The sequence below is a fragment of the Bos indicus x Bos taurus genome, chromosome 5 (assembly GCF_003369695.1).
Source record: "Bos indicus x Bos taurus breed Angus x Brahman F1 hybrid chromosome 5, Bos_hybrid_MaternalHap_v2.0, whole genome shotgun sequence".
NCBI lineage: Eukaryota > Metazoa > Chordata > Mammalia > Artiodactyla > Bovidae > Bos > Bos indicus x Bos taurus.
In genome coordinates, this window is record NC_040080.1 from 3,734,458 (window position 1) to 3,755,113 (window position 20,656).

Below are 20,656 nucleotides of genomic sequence, written 5' to 3' on the forward strand. Positions count from 1 at the left end.
TGTAAGCCTGAGATCCACGGCTGGGGATAGGGACCAGAATGCAGATTGTGACCCTTCTCCTGGGAGGCCTTGAAGGAGCCTCCTCTCGGAGCTCGGCCCCTCATCTGTGAAAGGTGACCGGTACTCAATGGAGCTGCTACGAAGGCACACGGCCCAGGCCTGCCTGGCACTGTTTTTCAATAACCGGCAGCTGCTCTCATGACCGCGAGGCCTCCTATTTTAGAAGCGGCCTTGCAAACTCTGCCTGGCTCACACGCCTGAGGCCACCGCGACCCCTTACGCGGGGCAGAGTCCACCGGGAGCCGGAGGAAGTCGCCTGGCCGGGCCCTGCCGGCCGGCTCACTGCAGGCCCGGCGTCCCGGCCATTCGCTCGCTCGGAAGGGCGGGCCCCGGCCTGATGCGCTTTGATCCGCCCGCGGCGCGCGTCCCCGGGGGCGGGGGCGGGGGGAGGGCCCGCAGCCCGCCTCGCTTTGATCTCTGCCCCCCTCGGCAGCGCGGCCTCCTCTGTGGCCTCCGCGACCTGAACACCTGGGGGCAGGCGGGGACACGGCTGAGGCGGACAGAAGGAAGCACGCTCGGGCGCTCCTCAGGGAACCGCGCCCTTCCGTGGCTGGGCCTCGCAGCCTCGGCCTGACGGGCTGCCCACCCTTCCGTCCCGTTCCGGAAGCCAGGACTTGCGCGACGGGCGGCGCGGACGCAGCGTGGCGGCGAGGGGGCGTGGCCTTACGTTCCCGGGGGCGGGGCCTGTGGCGCGGCCGGCTGCGGAAGCCCTGGCGAGGGCGCGGCCTAGCTGGCTTAGAGGTCCGACGCGGCGGGGCCGCCGAGGGGGCGGGGCGGCCGAGGGGGCGGGGCGGGGTCTGAGGGCGTGGTCTTTACGCTCCTGGGGGCGGGGCCTCTGCGGGAGCGTCGCCGAACAGCCTGGGCAGCGGGCTGTGCGGACGTCGTGTCCCCGAGAAAGCGCCGAGGCCTAGGCGGAGCCACGCGCGGTCGGGGGCGGGGCTTGGGCGGGGCCTCTTTTCTGGAGCTGCGGTAGTAGGTCGGTTTCTGCGTCCCGCCTCTTGCCTCGCTGTTTGGTCGCGTGTCCGAGGTATTTGAGCTAAATTTTATCTCATTCAGATTCTCATTTACTTTAGGTTTTCATTTTTGAAAGTTTAGCAGTTTTCCTTCTTTTTCCTAGATGTGGAATTGCTGAGTCAATGAATATAGTCACTAATGCTTCTTGTAGCCCTCTTTTTTCTTTCCGTGTTTTCCAAATTTAAAAAGTAATAAATGAATGTCTTGCCTAACCAGATAACGAAACAACCAGACCCTAGGGAATTTGGAAAACCGGGGTGAATACAAATAAAAATGAGACATCTCAGAATCTCACAGCGCAGAGCCCTTTTTTATTCGTTTTTTGATGTTCAGTCGCTAAGGTGTGTTCGACTCTTTATGAATATATATGTGTATATATTTTCACATAATATTTTAACCCTGTTTCACAGGGTAACACTGTGCATACACTTGTGGATGCCTTAAAAATAATTCACTTTTTTTTTACTGTAAAGCCACATGTTTATTGCAGAAATAATTGGAAACTGGAAAAAACTACGGAGAAGAAAATAAAAATAACCCGAGATTCCACCACAGAAGATCACCACTATTAATATGTTGTCATTTTTCCTTCCTCTTTACAGAATCACACATATGTTTGAAACAAAACTGGGATCGCACTGTAAATACCGTTTTGCAGTTTTCTCCTTTCATGCGTGGCTAATGACAGATGTCCACTCATCGTGCAGAGGGCTCATCTACAGTGTTACTTGTAACAGCAGAGCACTGTGTAGAGTCACCCGTGTTTTGTTTAACCTATATGCTCTGGTTAGACATTAATCCTTGCTTCCTCCTTCCTTTATGATGAACATTCTTATGGTTAAATCTTTGTGCATGTTCACAAAAATTCCTTATGACAAATCCCTAGATGTGGAATTGCTGAGTAAATGAATATAGTCACTAATGCTTCTTGTAGCCCTCTTTTTTCTTTCTGTGTTTTCCAAACTTAAAAAATAATAAATGAATGTTTTAACAAGTAATATGACCCCAAAATACATATATGCAAAAAATGACTGCGCGTATCCAAAATATATAAAGAACTCCTACAACTCAACAACAACAAAGCTGATTAAAAAGCAGGCAAAGGACTTAAATAGACATATCTGCAAAGTTGGTATACAAATAACCAATAACATAGGAAAAGATGCTCAACATCACTAATCATTGGCGAAATGCACATCAAAACCACAATGAAACCTCACACATACTAAGATAGCTATTACGAAAATAATAATAGCAGGCATTGGTGAGAATGTAAAGAAATTAGGACCCTCATGCATTTGCTAGTGGAAATGTGAAATGACGAAGCTACTGCGGAAAACTGAATGGCAGTTTCCTTGAAAAACTAAACATAAAACTTCCATGTGACCCAAAAATGCCACTGCTGGGCGTACACCCCAAAGGAGTGACAGCAGGGACCCCAGTTACTCACTCATCTGTGTTCTTAGCAGCATTACTCATGGTCGGCCAGAGGTAGAAACAATCCCGTGTCCACCCACAGGTGAATGGATAAACAAAATGTAGCATATATGCACAATGGAATATTATTCAGCCTTAAAAAAGAATGAACTTCTGACCCATGCTGCAACGTGGATGAAAGTTGAGACTATATCCTAAGTGAAGTAAGCCAGACACCAAAGGGTCGATACTGTGTGATCCCACTATATGAGGCACCTAGAGTGGTCACACTCATAGAGACAGAAAGTAGAACTCTGGTTACCAGGGGCTCGGGGGAAGGGAGAATGGAGGGTCATTCTGTAATAGGTAGAGAGTTTGTGTTGGAATGATGAGAAGTTCTGGAGATGGACAGTACTGATGATGGTTGCACACAGATGTGAATACTTAATGACACTGACATGGTAAATGGTAATTTTTATGTGTGTTTTACTACACACACAAAAGACATTTCTTGTGGAGGATGGGGAGATCTCTCCCAGATTCTGGTTCTAAGGTGCCTGTGTGGGACAAGGCTTGTACATGTCACAAATCTGGTGGGTGACCCTGCCCAGGTGATCAGGACAGCCCCTTCTGGGGAGCTCTAGAGAAGAAGGGGCCAAGATTAGCCTTACACATCCAGAATTTCCCATAAACATTTCCAAGCTGGAAAGAGAAACCTGCTCTGGGGAAGTAATGCGTCACTGTGGATCTTTATCTGAACTTGGTGTTTTCTTTCTGGGCCACTGAAACACACACACACACAAGCAAATCTCTTTGTCTTGACTGTAAATATGATACGCGTTTATTGTCATCAACAAATGCAGAAAGGCACTCACAAGGAAGTAACAAATATATAAAATCCTATCTCCAAAAAACCACAGCTTACATTCAACCGTATATTTGACCAGTGTTTCTTCTGTATTCGTAACACATACCTAAAATGATGGTGGTTATCCATTCAGTTCAGTTCAGTCACTCAGTCATGTCTGACTCTTGGCGACCCCATGGACTGCAGCACACCAGGCCTCCCTGTCCCTCAACAGCTCCTGAAGATTGCTCAAACTCATGTCCATCAAGTCGGTGATGCCATCCAACCATCTCATCCTCTGTCATCCCCTTCTCCTTCTGCCTTCAATCTTTCCCAGCATCTTCAATTTTTTCTAATGAGTCAGCCCTTTGAATGAGGTGGCCAAAGGACTGGAGCTTCAGCATCAGCCCTTCCAATGAATATTCATATATTGTGATTATTCATGACCAATGGTGGTTATATAGCATGTTTTATCATCTTGTTCACTTTCGCTAATACACAACAACTCACTTTGTCTTTCAATATATTTCTATAGCCCACATTTTTTTTATGATTAATGTATTTATTTTAATTGGAGGCTAATTACTTCACCATATTGTGGTGGTTTTTGCCATACATTGACATGAATCAGCCATGGGTGTACATGTGTCCCCATCCTGAACCCCCCTCCCACCTCCCTCCCCATCCCATTCCTGTGGGTCATCCCAGTGCACCAGCCCTGAGCACCCTGTCTCATGCACTGAACCTGGAACTGGCGATCTGTTTCACATATGATAATATACATGTTTCAATGTTATTCTCTCAAATCATCCCACCCTGGCCTTCTCCCACAGAGTCCAAAAGTCTGTTCTTTGTATCTGTGTCTCTTTTGCTGTCTCACATATAGGGTCAGCGTTACCATCTTTCTAAATTCCATATATATGCGTTAATATACTGTATTGGTGTTTTTCTGACTTACCTCACGCTGTATAATAGGCTCCAGTTTCATCCACCTCATTAGAACTGATTCAAATGCACTCTTTTTAATAGCTGAGTAATATTCTGTTGTGTATATGTACCACAGCTTTTTATCCATTAGTCTGCTGATGGACATCTAGGACAATAGCCATTCCATGCCCTGGCTATTGTAAACAGTGCTGTGATGAACATTGGGGTACACCTGTCTCTTTCAGTTCTGGTTTCCTTGGTGTGTATGCCTAGCAGTGGGATTGCTGGGTCGTATCGTAGCCCACATTTTAATGCTTGCAGAATGGCCCATTGTTCAGACATCCCCTTTATATAACTTCTGTACCTGGGTCACGGTTGACTATCTAGGTGATTTACAAATGTAGTATGCTGAACATCCTCCCTGCACATCTTTAATAATTCCCAAGTTCTAAATTCTTTTTTTTTTCAGTCTAAGCTGTGTTTTTTTTTTAAATTTTTAATTGAAGTATTGTTGATTAATGTTGTGTTAATTACTGTTGTACAGCAAAGTAACTTCAGCCAATGGTAAACCGGGTGCAGAAGTTACATAAAGGAGATGTCTGAACAACGGACTCTTCTGAAACATTAAAATGTGGAGAATACCCCTATATACGCAATTCCAGTTGAGCTATTTCAAATCCTAAAAGATGATGCTGTGAAAGCGCTGCACTCAATGTGCCAGCAAATTTGAAAAACTCAGCAGTGGCCACAGGACTGGAAAAGATCCGTTTTCATTCCAATCCCAAAGAAAGGCAGTGCCAAAGAATGCTCAAACTATTGCACGATTGCACTCATCTCACACGCTAGTAAAGTAATGCTCAAAATTCTCCAAGCCAGGCTTCAACAGTACATGAACCAAGAACTTCCAGATGTTCAAGCTGAATTTAGAAAAGGCAGAGGAACCAGAGATCAAATTGCCAACATCCGTTGGATCATTGAAAAAGCAAGAGAGTTCCAGAAAAATATCTACTTCTGCTTTATTGACTACACCAAAGCCTTTGACTATGTGGATCACAACAAACTGTGGAAAATTCTTCAAGATATAAGAATACCAGACCACCTTACCTGCCTCCTGAGAAATCTGTATGCAGGTCAAGAAGCAACAGTTAGAACCAGACATGGAAAAATGGACTGGTTCCAAATCGGGAAAAGACCAGTCAAGGATGTATATTGTCACCCTGCTTATTTAACTTATATCAGAATACATCATGTGAAATGCCGGGCTGAAATGCACAAGCTGGAAACAAGATTGCTGGGAGAAATATCAATAACCTCATATACGCAGATGACACCACCCTTATGGCAGAAAACGAAGAAGAACTAAAGAGCCTCTTGATGAAAGTGAAAGAGGAGAGTGAAAAAGTTGGCTTAAAGCTCAACATTCAGAAAACTAAGATCACAGCATCCGGTCCCATCACTTCATGGCAAATAGATGGGGAAACAGTAGAAATAGTGTCAGACTTTATTTTGGGGGGCTCCAAAATCACTGCAGATGGTGACTGCAGCCATGAAATTAAAAGACGCTTGCTCCTTGGAAGGAAAGTTATGATCAACCTAGACAGCATATTCAAAAGCAGAGACATTACTTTGCCAACAAAGGTCCGTCTAGTCAAGGCTATGGTTTTTCCAGTGGTCATGTATGAATGTGAGAGTTAGACTATAAAGAAAGCTGAGTGCCAAAGAATGGATGCTTTTGAACTGTGGTGTTGGAGAAGACTCTTGAGAGTCCCTTGGACTGCAAGGAGATCCAACCAGTCCATCCTAAAGGAAATCAGTCCTGGGTGTTCTTTGGAAGGACTGACGTTGAAGTTGAAATTCCAATATTTTGGCCACCTGATGCAAAGAGCTGACTCATTGGAAAAGACCCTGATGCTGGGAAGGATTGAAGGCAGGAGGAGAAGGGGACAACAGAGGATGAGATGGTTGGATGGCATCACCGACTCAATGGACATGAGTTTGGGTAAACTCTGGGAGTTGGTGATGGACAGGAAGGCCTGGTGTGCTGCAGTTCATGGGGTTTCAGAGAGTCGGACACGACTGAGCACCTGAACTGAACTGATGTTATACGGTAGGACCTTGTTGTTCATCCACCAAGTTCTAAATTCTATTAATTTAGGTACTCCTCGGAGAATTCCTGGAGAAGGAAATGGCAGCCCACTCCAGTATTCTCACCTGGAGAATTCCATGAACAGAGGAGCCTGGCGGGCTACAGTCCATGGGGTCGCAGGAGTTGGATATGACTTAGCAACTAAACCAGAAGAACTGGGCTTTCCTCATGGGTCAGAAGGTAAAGAATCTGCCTGCAATGCAGGAGACGGGTCAATTCCTGGGTTGGGAATATCCCCTGGAGAAGGGAATGGCTACCCACTCCAGTATTCTTGCCTGGAGAATCCTGTGGACAGAGGAACCGGGGGCAGGCTACAGTCCATGGGGTGGCAAAGAGTTGGACATGACTGAGTGACTAACACACACACACACACAGGAGAAGAACTGTAACATCACAGAGGATCTGCTTTTTAAAGGCTCTTGAATATATTACCAATTGGCCCTCCAGGAAAGATGAACGGAGTGTTTGCGGACCTTTTTTTGTTTTTAATCTTTTAATGAATGGGATTGTACATTTTATTTCTATGCTTTTATTTATTTTTTGATCGTGCCTTGGGCCATGCAAGATCCCCAACTGGGGATTTAATCCGTGGCCCCTACCGTGGAGAAGTGCAGTGTTAGCCACTGGACTGTCAGGAAAGTCCCTGCCCCCCTCTTCTTAAGCACGTGGTCCATGCTTCTCTCTCCAGCCTCACCTCCCACCCTTTCTCCAACACTGCCTCCCTCTTCTCCCTCCAGAGAGAACTGCCTGCATTTTCTCACTTACTGTTCCCTCTGAAAGGGATGTTCTTCCCACCCACGTTGCCTTCCCAGCTCCTGCTCCCTTACTCCTACCGTGAATAACAATAGCAGCTCCGTTATTGGTTACTGAGCAAATACCGCAGACAAAGCCTCAGCCCAGCTGCCACTTCCTCCAGGAAGCTTTCTGGGGTGGATCCCCTGGCTGAGACCCACCACTCCAGCCATCCAGCTTTGGTAACCAGCTCTACATCCTTGCCTTGGAGCCCCACCAAGCTGTAGGTGTTCGGAGAGCAAGAACATGAGTCTTTACTGTTCTCAGCACCCAGCCCAGGGTCTGTCCCTGGTGTCCAGTCACATCCTGTTTGGGGCAGCAAGTACAAGACCCCATGGGAGGTAGAAGTGAGCAGCTGAGCATTCATACACTGAGCAGAGCAGATCAGAAATTAATTCAGACCATCTAGTTTCAAACAACCATCTGGAAACAGGAAAGCTTGAACTTTTTCTCAACAGAGGGATAAAAGGGTAAAGGAAAGCTGGAAACAAGATTACAAGTTCATGTCGCCCAGAAGAGCAGTTGTTTTTCCAGTGTAACCCTCCTATGTGACCCTGGGCATGAGCTGTCCCTCTCTGGGTCTCAGCCCTCAGTGACCACACCGGACCTCCCAGCTCTAAGACAGGGTGCAAGGTGTCAATGTTAATTACCAATGGTATCCACCTTGCGGACCCTGGACAGATAGCTATTAACCAGAATGTAGATGGTAAAGAGCCTGCCTGCAGTGCGGGAGACCCAGGTTCAATCCCTGGGTCGAGAAGATCCCCTGGAGAAGGAAATGGCCACCCACTCCAGTATCCTTGCCTGGAAAATTCCATGGAGGGAGGAGCCTGTACAGTCCATGAGGTCGCAGAGTCGGACATGACTGAGCAACTTCACTCACTTTTCCACCTTGGAATCAGCAAAAGGTCCGTGGTGCAGCCTGCTGGTGGAAGTGAGGATGACTCTCCTTCTAGAACATTCCTCAAGGTGCAGTACCACAGCTTCACTTGAGGTGGCCCTGCCCTCCCCTCTTCCTCCAGTGGTTGGCAGTCCCCTGCCTGTGGCAGGTCCCCTGCAGGCCGCCCATGGGACCCTCCTCATGGTTCAGCTCATTGCAATGGTTGACCGGGTACCCTGGGATGGTTTCTGAGAGCTGCAGAGTTAGAGGTCCCCAGTGGAGTCAGGGGATCATCAGGAGACCACCTGGTCCAGTGGAGTCAGGAAAGGAGTAGTTCAGAGAGGACAAAATGCCCCAAGAAGGGCCTGCCTCAGTGAGGGCCCTGCCACGACCACGGCTGCAAGTGTTGATGACAAAGAAATGACAAACATAAGGGTGACGTGGAAGTTATTCATAACGCCACGTTTGATCAGCATGAAGAGATGGCCTTTCTCTTGAGATGCTCTTCCTGTTTTTTTTGTTTGTTTGTTTGTTTTAAAGCATGCTTTCAAAAAAGGAAATTATAATTAGTTATTTTTCTAAAGATCCCAACATGGAAAAGTAGAAAGTTGCCAACAGATCTGCAATATTTTCTTTGAAATTGGGACAGGTCTGTGAGTTCCAGATGTCTGAGGACCCCTCTCTGCGTGCTCCCCGTTGAGGCCACTGGCGAGTGTTGCCACTCTGAGTGTGAAGCTTGCAGTGGCTCCCTACTGCCCTCAGGTTTGGAGCCTAGTACCTTAATGCGGCATGGGAAGTCTAGGAAGGTGGGGGGAGGGAAGGAGGAAAGCAAGGGTCGGGGTAGCATTCATGAGGAGGCGGTAACTGAACCACACCTTACAGGCTGAGTAGTGGACAAGAGGTGGACGGAGAAGGGTTGGGGGCAGGCAGGAGGGCCTTCTGAGCCACTGAGAAGCATCCCAGGAAGGGATGGTTGAAACAGCTAGGAGTGGGATTGGCTGAGCGGGCACGGGGTTAGGGAAGCTGGACAGTCTAACCCCAGGATCCTGAGGAAAGCTCCGGCAATGAGGAAAACATAATCACGCCCATTTCATAGGCTCTCAGAGAAGGACGCACCACCAGGGCCAGGGGCTGGGGAAGGGACTTGAACCTGGACCTGTCTGATTCCTTAGGTCAGACTCTCCACTCCAGAGGGCCCCTCTGGGGCTGGTGGTAGTCCCCTCTCTGGTGCCCTGTGCCCCCACCCCACCCACTCCCCCCTTCTCTTCTCGGGCCTGAGCTTGCCTAGGGCAGACTGGCCACGAGGCTCAGCTCAACCCCGGCTGCTGCTGGAGACCCACATAAATGCACCCAGAGCACGCACCACCCCACCTGCAGGCCTGACCAGGTGCCCCAAGGGCCCCTGATTCTGCAGTGCCAGCCTCTAGACCTCCTGCACCGCGCTGGGGCCCTGCGTGCCAACTCATAACCCTCCCCCGGCCGGTCACACGTGGGGACACTCCTGGGGAACAGTGGGGCTCCCCTAAGAGAGGCCTGATTCCGCTTCACAAGACAGGCTCTCTGCCCCTTTCCCTTAAACACCAAACACCATGGCCTGTACACCTCCACCACCACACGGCTGAACCCACACGGGCTGGCATCCATGCATTAGATTATGAAGACAGTGGGTACATCCTGAGTTCTGCTGTGAGGTGGGGATATAGCAGTTTCTGCCCCCAGGAAATCGGGGGGCAGGGGACTAGAACACCAGGGGGTGATGGCCTTGAGGGGGAGCGGTGGTCATGACAGGGAGCTGTGACAAGGGCACTCACGAGGGCGTCTCCCACAGAGCCACACAGTCCGTCCTGGAAATGTCTTCGGCTTTCAGAAGAAGCGGTTGCCCTAGGGCTCCAGGCTGCCAGTCTGGACGGCTGCAGAAGAGGCCAGACCCTGGGAAGAGTGGTCTAAGCACCCCGCTCCCCCAGGCCTGCAGGAAGACACAGCCCGGTCCAGATGGGCCCCTGGAGACCTTCCAGGGCAACCTGAGGGACTGTTCCGCGAATCTGAAACCCGGAGAGGATGCCCGGGCCGCCCCGAGGGGCCTGTCCGCGCGGGGGCAGGGTCCTCCGCCGCGCTCCGCGCCCTGGCCAGCCACTCCCAGAACGGTGGGCCTGCCTTTCCCACCGGCGGCGCGGGAGGAGGGGAGGTCTCGTGGTCGAAGGGGTGGTGGTGGAGAGGGACAGGGGACCCGGCAGAAGCGCGGGGAGTGGGGAACCCCTGGCAAGGGACTCGAAGGCCTCCGGGGACGCCGGGGGAGGCTGAGGGCCTCCTGGCAGGGAGCGCGGGGGCGCCCACCGGGCCGCCCGCCCGGACGCGCTGCCAGGCTGATTAGCATGGGCGAGGGGCGCTGGCGCGGGGGCTGCGCCGGGCGAGCTGGCACGTCCCTCGCGGGCCCAGCTGGCCGGGCCGAGACACAAAGCGCCTCAGACGGCGGCGGCGGCGCTCGGCCATTCACGCGCAGGGGCTGCCCGGGCGCGGGCGGCGAGGAATTCCCGCCGCCAGGGGCGAAGAATAGCGCCTGGGCCGGGCGGGGCTCGGCCGCCCCGCGCTCCTGACCTTGAACCTTTGTGACTGGAGCGCATGCAAATCGCGGCGGGGCCGCGCCAAGCCCCGAGGGCGCTGCGCCGCCCGGGGTGTCCGGGCGAACAATGCGCCACTGTCCCCGCGCGGAGCCGCGGGCTGGGAACGGCGCGGGCACGCACCCGGCGGCGCGGCGCGGAATGCCAATGCGGATCCACCGCGCCCGCGGGCGGCGACCCCGGCCCCGCGCCCCCCGCGCCCCCGCGCCCCCGCGCGGCTGCGGCCCGGAGATCTCGGAGGCTTTTTTACGTGACTGCCTCTCCCGCCCTTCCTGTCTTTCTCTGACTGGTGTTAGTTTTTTAGATCCTTTAAGTAATCGGTAAAAAAATAAAGGTGGCCCCAATAACCGCCTCTCCCCGGAGGGACCTGGTGCTCCCCAAGGTGGGTTCCTGCCCCCCATTCCCTCTCCTCGGGGAGGGCTGCAGTCCTTGGGGGTCTCAAAAGAATCGGACATGACTGAGCGCCCATGCACACACAAATTGAACCTGGAACGGTGTGCCAGGCCCAAGTGTGGGTTCCCCAGCATCAGTCCTCACTTTATTATGTGACTAAGTAGGCACCTTAGAAAGCATACGCACCAACTGGGAAGCTTACCACCTCTCCTCCTCCTCCCTGCTGTGGTGGGATGTGTGCTCTCACAGTTCAGAATCTTGCCTTTGTCACTGGGCATTTCCCTTTGCCCTCCACACCCCTCACTCATGTCCTTTCTAAAGGCTGAACAGTATTGTTCTCCGTGGCTGAGCTGTGCTCTTCGATGCCTGGGTATCCCTTCAGAGAGAAAAGACTCAGGGAGGGGGGAATGTCACCATGAGTCCCTAAATTGTAAGTCGCTAAATTGAACCCAGGTTTCGCAGGCGGCTCAGTGGTAAAGAATTCGTCTACAAATACAGGTGGCACAGGTTCGATCCCTGAGTTGGGACGATCCCCTGGAGAGGCAACCCACTCCAGTATTCTTGCCTGGAGAATCCCGTGGACAGAGGAACCTGGAGGGCTGCAGTCCATGGGGTCACAAAGGAGTCGGACCCGACTGAGCACCCATGCACACGCAAACTGAACTCGGAACGGTTGTGCCAGGCCAAAGTGTGGGTTCTCCAGCATCAGTCCTCACTGGCCTGGATACTGTATTATGTGACTAAGTAGGCATCTTAGAAAGCATACGTACCACCTGGGAAGCTTAAGCAGGCTTTGATGCACACGTGAGTGACCAGATGATTCCAGCACCTTCTATGGATTTGAATTGGGCACATTCACAGTAGCAGACAGAGGCCCAGCCCGGAGACAGATGTTCCAGCTGTTGCAGGAAAGGGGCCCCTTCCAGGGCCCAGAGAGGGGGCTCTGGTCTAACTCTCAGCAATGAATTGTCCAAGAAGACACACAAGCTGACAGAGAAAGGCACTTTACTGGGAGGAGGCGCCCAGGTGGAGAGCAGCAGGCTAAGGGAGCCCAGGAAGACTGTTCTGCCACATAGCTCTCGGTCTCAAGTTTTATGATGATGGGATTATTTTCCGGGTTTTCTTTGGCCAATCACTCTGATGCAGGGTCCTTCCTGGTGGTTGATGGACGCCAGTGAGAAGGACTCTGGGGGGCAGTAGAACATGCGGCGTCTCTTTTTTGACCTTTATTGAACTCTTTCAGTTGTTGCTGTAGTTCCGTTGGGTAAGTCCTTTCTGACCCTTTGCGACCCTGTGGACTGCAGCACACCAGGCTTCCCTGTCCTTCACAATCTCCCAGTTTGCTCAAACTCATGTCCATTGAGTCAGTGATGCCATCCAATCATCACATCCTCTGTCGCCCCCTTCTCCTCCTGCCTTCAGTCTTTCCCAGCATGAGGGTCTTTTCCAATGAGTCAGGTTTTGGCATCAGTTCAGTTCAGTCGCTCAGTCACGTCCGACTCTTTGCGACCCTATAGACTGCAGCATGCCAGGCCTCCCTGTCCATCACCAACTGCCAGAGCTTATTCAAACTCACGTCCATCCAGTCGGTGATGCCATCCAACCATTGCATCCTCTGTTGTCCCCTTCTCCTCCTGCCTTCAATCTTGCCCAGCATCAGGGTCTTTTCCAATGAGTCAGTTCTTTGCATCAGGTGGTGGAAATATTGGAGCTTCAGCTTTAGCATCAGCCCTTCCAGTGAGTATTCAGGGTTGATTTCCTTTTGGATTGACTGGTTTCCTGGTAGGTGGTAGCTTGTTAGTTCCGTGTTCCTTACCAGGACCTCCTGTGGTATAATAACTCACGAACATGGTTACTATGGTGCCTGGCCAGGGTGGGCGGTGTCAGTCAGTGTATTTTCCCCTAACGCAGCCTGGAACCTGGCTGGTGACTGGTACCTTGTTCTCCTGGGACTTGGGGTCTCGCACTCGCCTGCTCATGTCATGGAGGCAGTGGTGTGAGGGCTGAGCCTGTGGGTGCCAGAGGCTGCCCAGGTGTGAGGGAGGCCCTGTGTGCGGGCAGTGTGCACAGGCCCCTTCCCACCAGAGTGCCGGGGAGCCTGGTTCTGCTGCAGAGAGGGCCCAGGGCAGGAGGGAGAGGACCAGGCGAGGTGACATTGGCCTCCGCTTCCCCAGGTGACGAACAAGGAAGCTGTAGAGAGTCTCTGAAAGTTGCTCCCGCTATCTGAGAGACACGAGGAGGACAGCTTTTCAAAGGATGGAGCAGAGCCCAGGGCTGCGTCCTTTGAAGCCAGGGCTCCTGAACATACCGGTGTTACTGGTTCTTAGCAGCTGACTCACATACTGACACCTCTTTGGGCTGAATGCTGGAACACTGATACCTCTTTGGGCCGGATGCTGGGATAGACCCCCAAAGGGCATGACCCGCACCCCCTGCCCCTGTTTGTTTTTTTTAACTTTTTGGTCGTGCCTTGAGGCATGGTGGTATCTTTGTTCCCCAACCAGGGACCTTGGCCCCCTGCATTGGAAGGGCGGAGTCTTAACCACTGGACTAGTGAAGTCTCTGCCCAGTCCTTGTGTGTCCAACTCTTTGTAATCCCTTAGACTGTAGCCTGCCAGGCTGCTCTGTCCATGGGGATTCTCCAGGCAAGAATACTGGAGTAGGTTGCCATGCCCTCCTCCAGGGGACCTTCCCAACCCCAGGGGTTGAACCCACATCTCTTATGTCTCCTGTGCTGCGGGTGGAATCTTTACCTCTAGCACCACCTGGGAAGCCCACCCAGCCCTTAAGAAGCTCAAAGCTGGAGGCGGGGGTGGGGGTGGGGGGTTGGGGGGGACAGGATCGGAAGGGTGGAGGGGAGGGTGGTGAGGCGCTGTGCGTGGTGGAGCAGAACAGAGGAGGAGGCAACGGTGGGAGGGGTCTAGGAAGGCTCCTGGGAGGGGGCTGCCTGAGCTAACACATCTTCAGGAGGATGTGTAACTTTATCAGGAGACAAGAGTGGGCCACACTTCAGGCCGAGAGGGTTCAGGGGACACAGAACGAGCATTCTAGGCAGGGGAGCCTTCTAACAGGTGGAGGATGGGAAGAACGCACACTAGGGAAATCCCTCCCGCGGGCAAACTGTTCTGCTTCTTTGCCTGTCTACGCTCTGCCTCCTGGGTGGCCAGCAGGATGAGAGACACCAAAATTAAAATAAGATCTCTGAGAGGCGTGCGGGCAGGAGAATGAGATGGGGGAGGGCTGAGGCGGGTGAAAAGACTCCTCTTGCTCTTGAGGAGTCACAGGTGGGGCTTCTCTTGTCCTCAGCACAGAAGACTCAGGGTACTGGGGAGCAGCTGTGTGCCCAGGAGACCGGCAGCTGGACTCTGTCCCTGAAAGCAAGACCAGGTCCTCACCTTGTCCCTCTGACAAGCCATGCAACAGGTGTCGCTGAGTGTGGTGCCAGGGGCCAGGGCTGCTGCTCTCAGCGTAGGCACAGCTGCGAGGGGAGAGGACGTCTCAACATGCTGGGTGGCATGGTCTACTCGGCTGGGGCGGTGGGGCGGGGAGGGAGAGGGCAGTGCCAGACTTGGAAATCAAGGAAGGCTTCCTGGAGGAAGTGATGCAAAAGAGTTGGCCTTATTCCGGCAGGCAGGTTAGCGTGGCTGCAAGGCGGTGGCAAACATGGTGCAAGCCTCCCAGGACGGGCAAGGATGAAAATGAGCCTGGCACACGGTTAGCCCCAGGGACAGAATGCACCTCCTCTGCGTCCTCAGTTGGCTGAAAATCTGGCTGCTTCAGAGATAAAGCTGAGACATGCAGAGGGCTGCGGGGGTGTGGGGGGGAGCGGTGCGAGGCGGGGAGAACCACGGAAAATTGGTAAGTCACGGTTGACTGCTCTTCACTCCCAAAGACACATTTGAAAACAAACAAAAGCCAGGAAGGCTGCAAGCCCCAGCTGCTGCCCCGACCCTCCTGGGCCTCTCCCGCACCTGGGCATCTTGGCAAATCCGCACTGGGACGGGGCCCTGAGCAGCACGGGCCCTGGCTCCTGACCCACAGGAGGGGAGACTGAGACCCCGGCAGCGCGCTTGTCTGAAGCCCAGATGGGCTGGGTCTCCCGCCTTCTAGGTCTTTCCACTACTTCACCAGATTCCTCGGAAATTAGCAATGGAAAAGCGATCCCACGCTGGGGGAGGAAGAGAGTCATATTTTCCGTCCTGGCTCCTTGTGAGCACCTGGGGTGTGGTGGGTCCCCCCAGATCCCGTGCAGAGAGGGGAGCTGGCTTCCGTCCCCCTCAGGGGCAGTTAACAAGGATGCTTTGGCAGTGCCGACATCACGGGCTGGGCTCCAGTGTGAAATCAGTGCTGGGGGCTCTGGCTGGGGCGGTACCCGCCCACTGCTACCCCCATCCCCACCCCTGCCTGCACCCTGGGCGCTGGCTACCGGCAGAGGGAGGCGGTCAAGGTGGGCAGCTGGCTGGCCTGGGGGCGATGGCAAAGCCTCAGAGCCTCTTGGGCCCAGGAGAGGAAGGACACATAAATGCTTGGCTCGGGGCGGGGGCCCCCCAGCGCCGTCCTGCTCTTGCCCTGGGTGGACCTGGAGGCCAGGAAGGCAGCACCAGAGCCGGCCGGCCTGAACTTGAGTCTGGCTCGCTGCTCACTGGTCCTGCGCCCACAGCAGGCCGCTTCACCTCCCCAGGCTCCATCTCCTCCCCCTGTGAAACCAGCCAGCAAACATAACCCAGTGCTGGGCCCATAGTCAGAGCTCAGGAAGTGCCAGCGTTTATCTGATGCTCAGACTCCCCCACCGCCACCCCCAGCCTCCACCGCCCACCCCGTCCTATACCCAGATGTGGAAACCATGGCAGTTTTGTCTTTTCTCCCCCACATTCTGATCCCTAAATCTGAGGTCTCAAACTGCTCCACGTGGAAGAGCTGGCAGCTGGAGGAAAGGGTCTGAGGTCCGACACCCATCAGTGATGTCCAGGCAAAGCTTGCTGGCAGGGTTGTCCTGCCCCAGGCTGTCGGGAGAGGGGTTCAAGCCGAAGGGGACAAACTGATTGAGACCCTGAAGCTGGCAGCTTTGCTGAGTGGCATGAGGGCCTCTACGGAGGCCTTGGTCCCCAGCGGTTGGCAGGAAATCACTGTCTGGGTCCACTGCTAAGCTGGTGCCCCCCACCCCGCTTCCATCCTTCCATCCCTTCCTCCCTTTCTCCTTTTTTCCTTCCTTCCCTCCCTCCCTCCCTTCTCTCTCTGCTCTTTTCCTATTTCTGTCCCTGTCTGTGCTGGTCGCTGGAAGCAGAGGGTGAAACTGAGCAGACATCGACTCAGTCTAGTGCAAAGCAGCAGGCACCTTGCAAATAATCCAGAGAAATGGTGTCCAGCAGAACTTTCTGCACTCTGTATCTGAACTGCCCACCACAGTAGCCACTAGATGTACGTGGCCAGGGAGTTCTTGAGCCGTGGCAATCGAGGAGCTGAATTTTAAATTTTATTTCACTTAAATCAATTCAGATGTAAATAGTCCCCTGTGTCTAAGGGCTACTGCATCAGACAGACAGCACGGATCTAGTCACAACTCCATGTCACCAGGCTGTCACTTCCGCATGGCACATGTCTTTATCCGAATGTGTGAGTTCAGTTTTTCATAATCTGTCTCTCTGAGATGCAATGTGCCTTAATCTGCTGTCCCTGAAAGCAGGTCCTGAGATAAAGGCTTGCCGTCTGGTAGCTCGGTGGGGAGTGAGACCCTAGAGATAACCAAGACAGGCTTCTCCTGCCTGCCCCCAGCCTGGCTCCTCCTGCTGGCGTGGTGCCTGGCACTTTGCCGGATCGTACGCCGGCACGAGAAGCCAAAAGGACCAACAGAGAGTTGAGGCCTCAAGGCTGTGGAATCTTTAGTTTGTCCCCTGGTGGAAGAATCCCTGGGGGAACCAGACCTCTCGCTTGACAAAGCCTAGGCTCGGGGATGACCAAGGAGCTGGTTCTACTTCTTGGGCCAGTGTACTCCCCTCGGTTCCTGGACTGCCGTGTTCTTAATCTCGGGGCCCCAGCACCGCGTGCCAGAGTCCGTCTCCCACGCTCTGGCGTTGAAGGCACCTGCCGCTCACGGTTCATAGGACTTTGAGGAGATGAGCAGCGAGTGTCTGAACAGAATGAAAGTTTCAGGGAAACAAAGTTCCTGTCTCTGCGGGTCGTTATTCTGTTTCCACCCCCTAGAACAGTATTGGACTAAAAATAGGAATTCAACAAATAGCAGAATAAATAAAGTGAAATTTTTTTTCAAGTGGAATTTAATATCTGTAAAATGTGCTATAAAGCAAATATTTTCAAGAAAGTGTAGGGCCATCACTGGGCTGTGTGGATCAATAAAAAGAATAGAAAATCTAGAAAGAAATGAAGGCAGGGGATATAAGTTTCTCTGTTTAGGTATACCTTTTTTTTTAATGATATAAATACATTTTTTTAATCTCTTGTCTTCTGACTTAAAATACAACTATATGAGGCAACAATAGCAGACTGTGGTAATGGGCTTATAAAATATAGAAATATAACTTGTGTGACAATTCTAGCACAAAGAAGAGGACAGAACAAAGTTATAGAGGAACAGAGTTTTGTTGACCATTTGTCATTAAGTTGGTATTAAGCCAAGCTAGATTTTTATAAGATGTTAATTATAATTTCTATAGCATCACTAACAAAATTACTTTATATATAAAAGATGTATAAAGAAGTTAAAAAATTAATGGCACACTAGAAAATATCTGTTTAACACTATAAAAGATAGTAACGAAAGAATAAATGAATAAAGAAGCAAATGGTAAAAGAGCAGACATAAATCTCATACCTCCTTTTTCTTTAGATCAGTAACAGCATTCATATTAAAAACATCCTTTCCAGCATCCTCATAACATTTGTCCATGGTGTTTCCATCACCTGGAATACCTTCTCCCCTTCCTTTCCTGTTACACTTAAATTCTATCAATCTGTCAAGACCAATGCAAGTTACAGCAGAAAAATTAGGGATGGAGCAATCGGCAACCATTCCAAAAAATGACCCGATGGTACATTCTCTCTTCTTGCGCCAAAATAAACTTGAGATGCATTAAGAATCTTAAGGTAAAACAGTAAAGCCATAAATATACTGGGAAGGAATATATTTATTTATGTAATTTCTGAGTGGATAAAAATCTTCCTAAGAAATGTCACATGCGTCAGGAGCCATAAAGGAAATAATGGAGATTTTTGCTATATAGAAACACTATAAACAAAGTCAAAAGACAAAGAATGAACTGAGAAAAAATATGCACCGGAAAAAATAGTTCTAACTCGATATACAAAAATCCCCTTGTAAATCAACAAGACAAAATATCTGCGGAGATACGGGAAGAAAACTTGGAGAAGAGAAAGTTCAAATCTCCAACACATCTGTGAAGAAAGTTTACTATCAAAGGATGCCCATTCATTAAGATTACAATTTTCGAATATTAGATTGAAAAAGCTTATGAAAAGATGAAAATACCTGTTAAAGATCGTACATACCAGTGAGAGTTCAGGGAATGAACAATCCTATGTGTTGCTGGTGAGACAGCACACTGGGAAATATCCTGGAGACAAAGTGAGCAACGTTCACTCATTAAACAAATGTTTACGAAGCTCCTCTGCACGCCAGGCACATGGCAACAACATGCCACTCATCTTTGCTCTCGTTTCGCATCCAGTGTGGTGGGGAGATAGGCATGAAAGAAAGAAGTATACAAACAGGTTTGTAATTACTGCAGTTGTAGGATGTACTTATATTTAACAAGGGGTCCTAACCTGGTCAGGATAACTGGGGAGGCTTCCCTAGCGGGTAATCCTGCAGCCAAGCTGCAGGATTTGGTGCAATGAGAAGGATTTAGCGAGGAGAATGGAGAGGAAAACCGTTCTGGGCAGAGAAAATGACGATGTGAACACTCTGACGATCTCTGGGGTTCTCCCCTATCCTGCACCTGTCACTCCCGGCATTCGCTGTCCCTTCTCGTGTTTCTTGACTCAACTCCTGATTCCAGAGCTGCTGCAATATATTATCTCCAGTAGCCAGTTTTCACCTCAAAATTATTGGATTATCCGAGAAACTAAAAAGTGTGCCTCACAAAGGAAGTCAATAGATAAAGACTCTTGAGTGGACACAGATTTCAAATTTAGCAGTCATGTACTTCAAAGCAGCTACTCTAAATTCAAGGAATTACAGAAAAACATGTTTAGAGAAAAACATGTTCAAGGAATTAAGTGACAATATCTTGCCAATGAGTGAACAGATAGGGAGCCACCACAGACAGATGAGATCTTAACCGCAATTCTTGAGTTGAAACGGGCAATAACTGAAACTTTCAAAAATTCACCAGATGTGCTCCAGTTCTGAGATGGCAGAAGAAAGGATCAGTAAACCTGAACGTAAATCAACAGAAAGCATTCCACTCAAAGAAGGAGAGAAATAGGATTGGAAGAGAGAAAAAAAGAAAAAGAATGGAACTTCAGAGACCAGAGAGACAATATCGAGTGGTCCAAATGCATATCTTTTCTTCAGAAGGAGAGGAGAACGATATAAGGACAGGGAAAAAGTAAGGAAAGGAGCCCTCTCAATACTAATGGAAAATTTAACTTAAATACCCAAGCAGCTCAAAAACCCAAGCAGGGTAAATACCAGCAAAAGCACTTCTAGGTAAATCACAGTCGAAGTCTGAAAGCCAGAGAAAAGGAAAAATCTTGAAAAGTTTGGAGAAAAAACAAAAACCCAACTTGTTCCGTGAAGGGGAACTGTGATACAGTTAACACCTGCCTTCTCACCAAGAAGCAAAGACATGAACCCAGAGGCTGCCTCACTTACCTATTGTTCAGTCACTCAGCTGTGTCTGACTCTTTGTGACCCCCATGGACTTACCTATTAAGATCCTCAAAAGCAGAAATTAGTGAGAGGGGAAAATAATTAATATTTAATAAAAAACCAACCAGGAATTCCCTAAAACTGAAGAAAGATGTGAGAGCTTAGATTGAAAATGCTCAGTGAACATCAAGTAAGATAAATAAATGAACAAAAAGAAAAATCCAAACATTCCACATCAAGGTACACCATAATGGAATTATAGGACATCCAGGAAAGAGGGAAAAAGTCTAAAATTATTAAAAAAAAAAAACTATGAGTCACTATAGGACTAGTTTTTAAAATAATTATACAAAGATTATAAAGGTATTATACATTACAAAAAGTACTTATAAGAGTTTATAAGTACCAGCTTGGTTAGAGTAGAAGTCAAGCTGTGGAAAATTGACTATTGGGTAAATGGTTTTTGTCCGTAACAATGCAAGTGAATTTTTTATACTAGAGCTACAATTGTATTCTGTCTCATAGCAAAGATAACCCAAAATAGTACTTTGTAGGATGTTAACAAGTTTTGTACCTATTAGCAAATTCATTTCAGCGTTTCTGATTGCCTACATATACATCAAATTCCCCTTCAAACTGTTTCTCACATATTACTGGTTCCTTATTAATTAGTGAGTTAAGCAAAACCTTAGATGTGTTCATTTTCTATTTGCAT

The 20,656-nt window shown here is 50.2% G+C and overlaps 1 long non-coding RNA gene across 1 annotated transcript; it reads left to right on the plus strand.

Moving 5' to 3' along the window:
• Positions 1 to 952: 952 nt before the first annotated feature.
• LOC113892108 lies at positions 953 to 2,072 on the plus strand. Its single transcript, XR_003510969.1, has 2 exons — positions 953 to 1,087; positions 1,677 to 2,072. It is a non-coding gene; the product is annotated as an uncharacterized LOC113892108 (long non-coding RNA).
• The last annotated feature ends 18,584 nt before the right edge of the window (positions 2,073 to 20,656 follow it).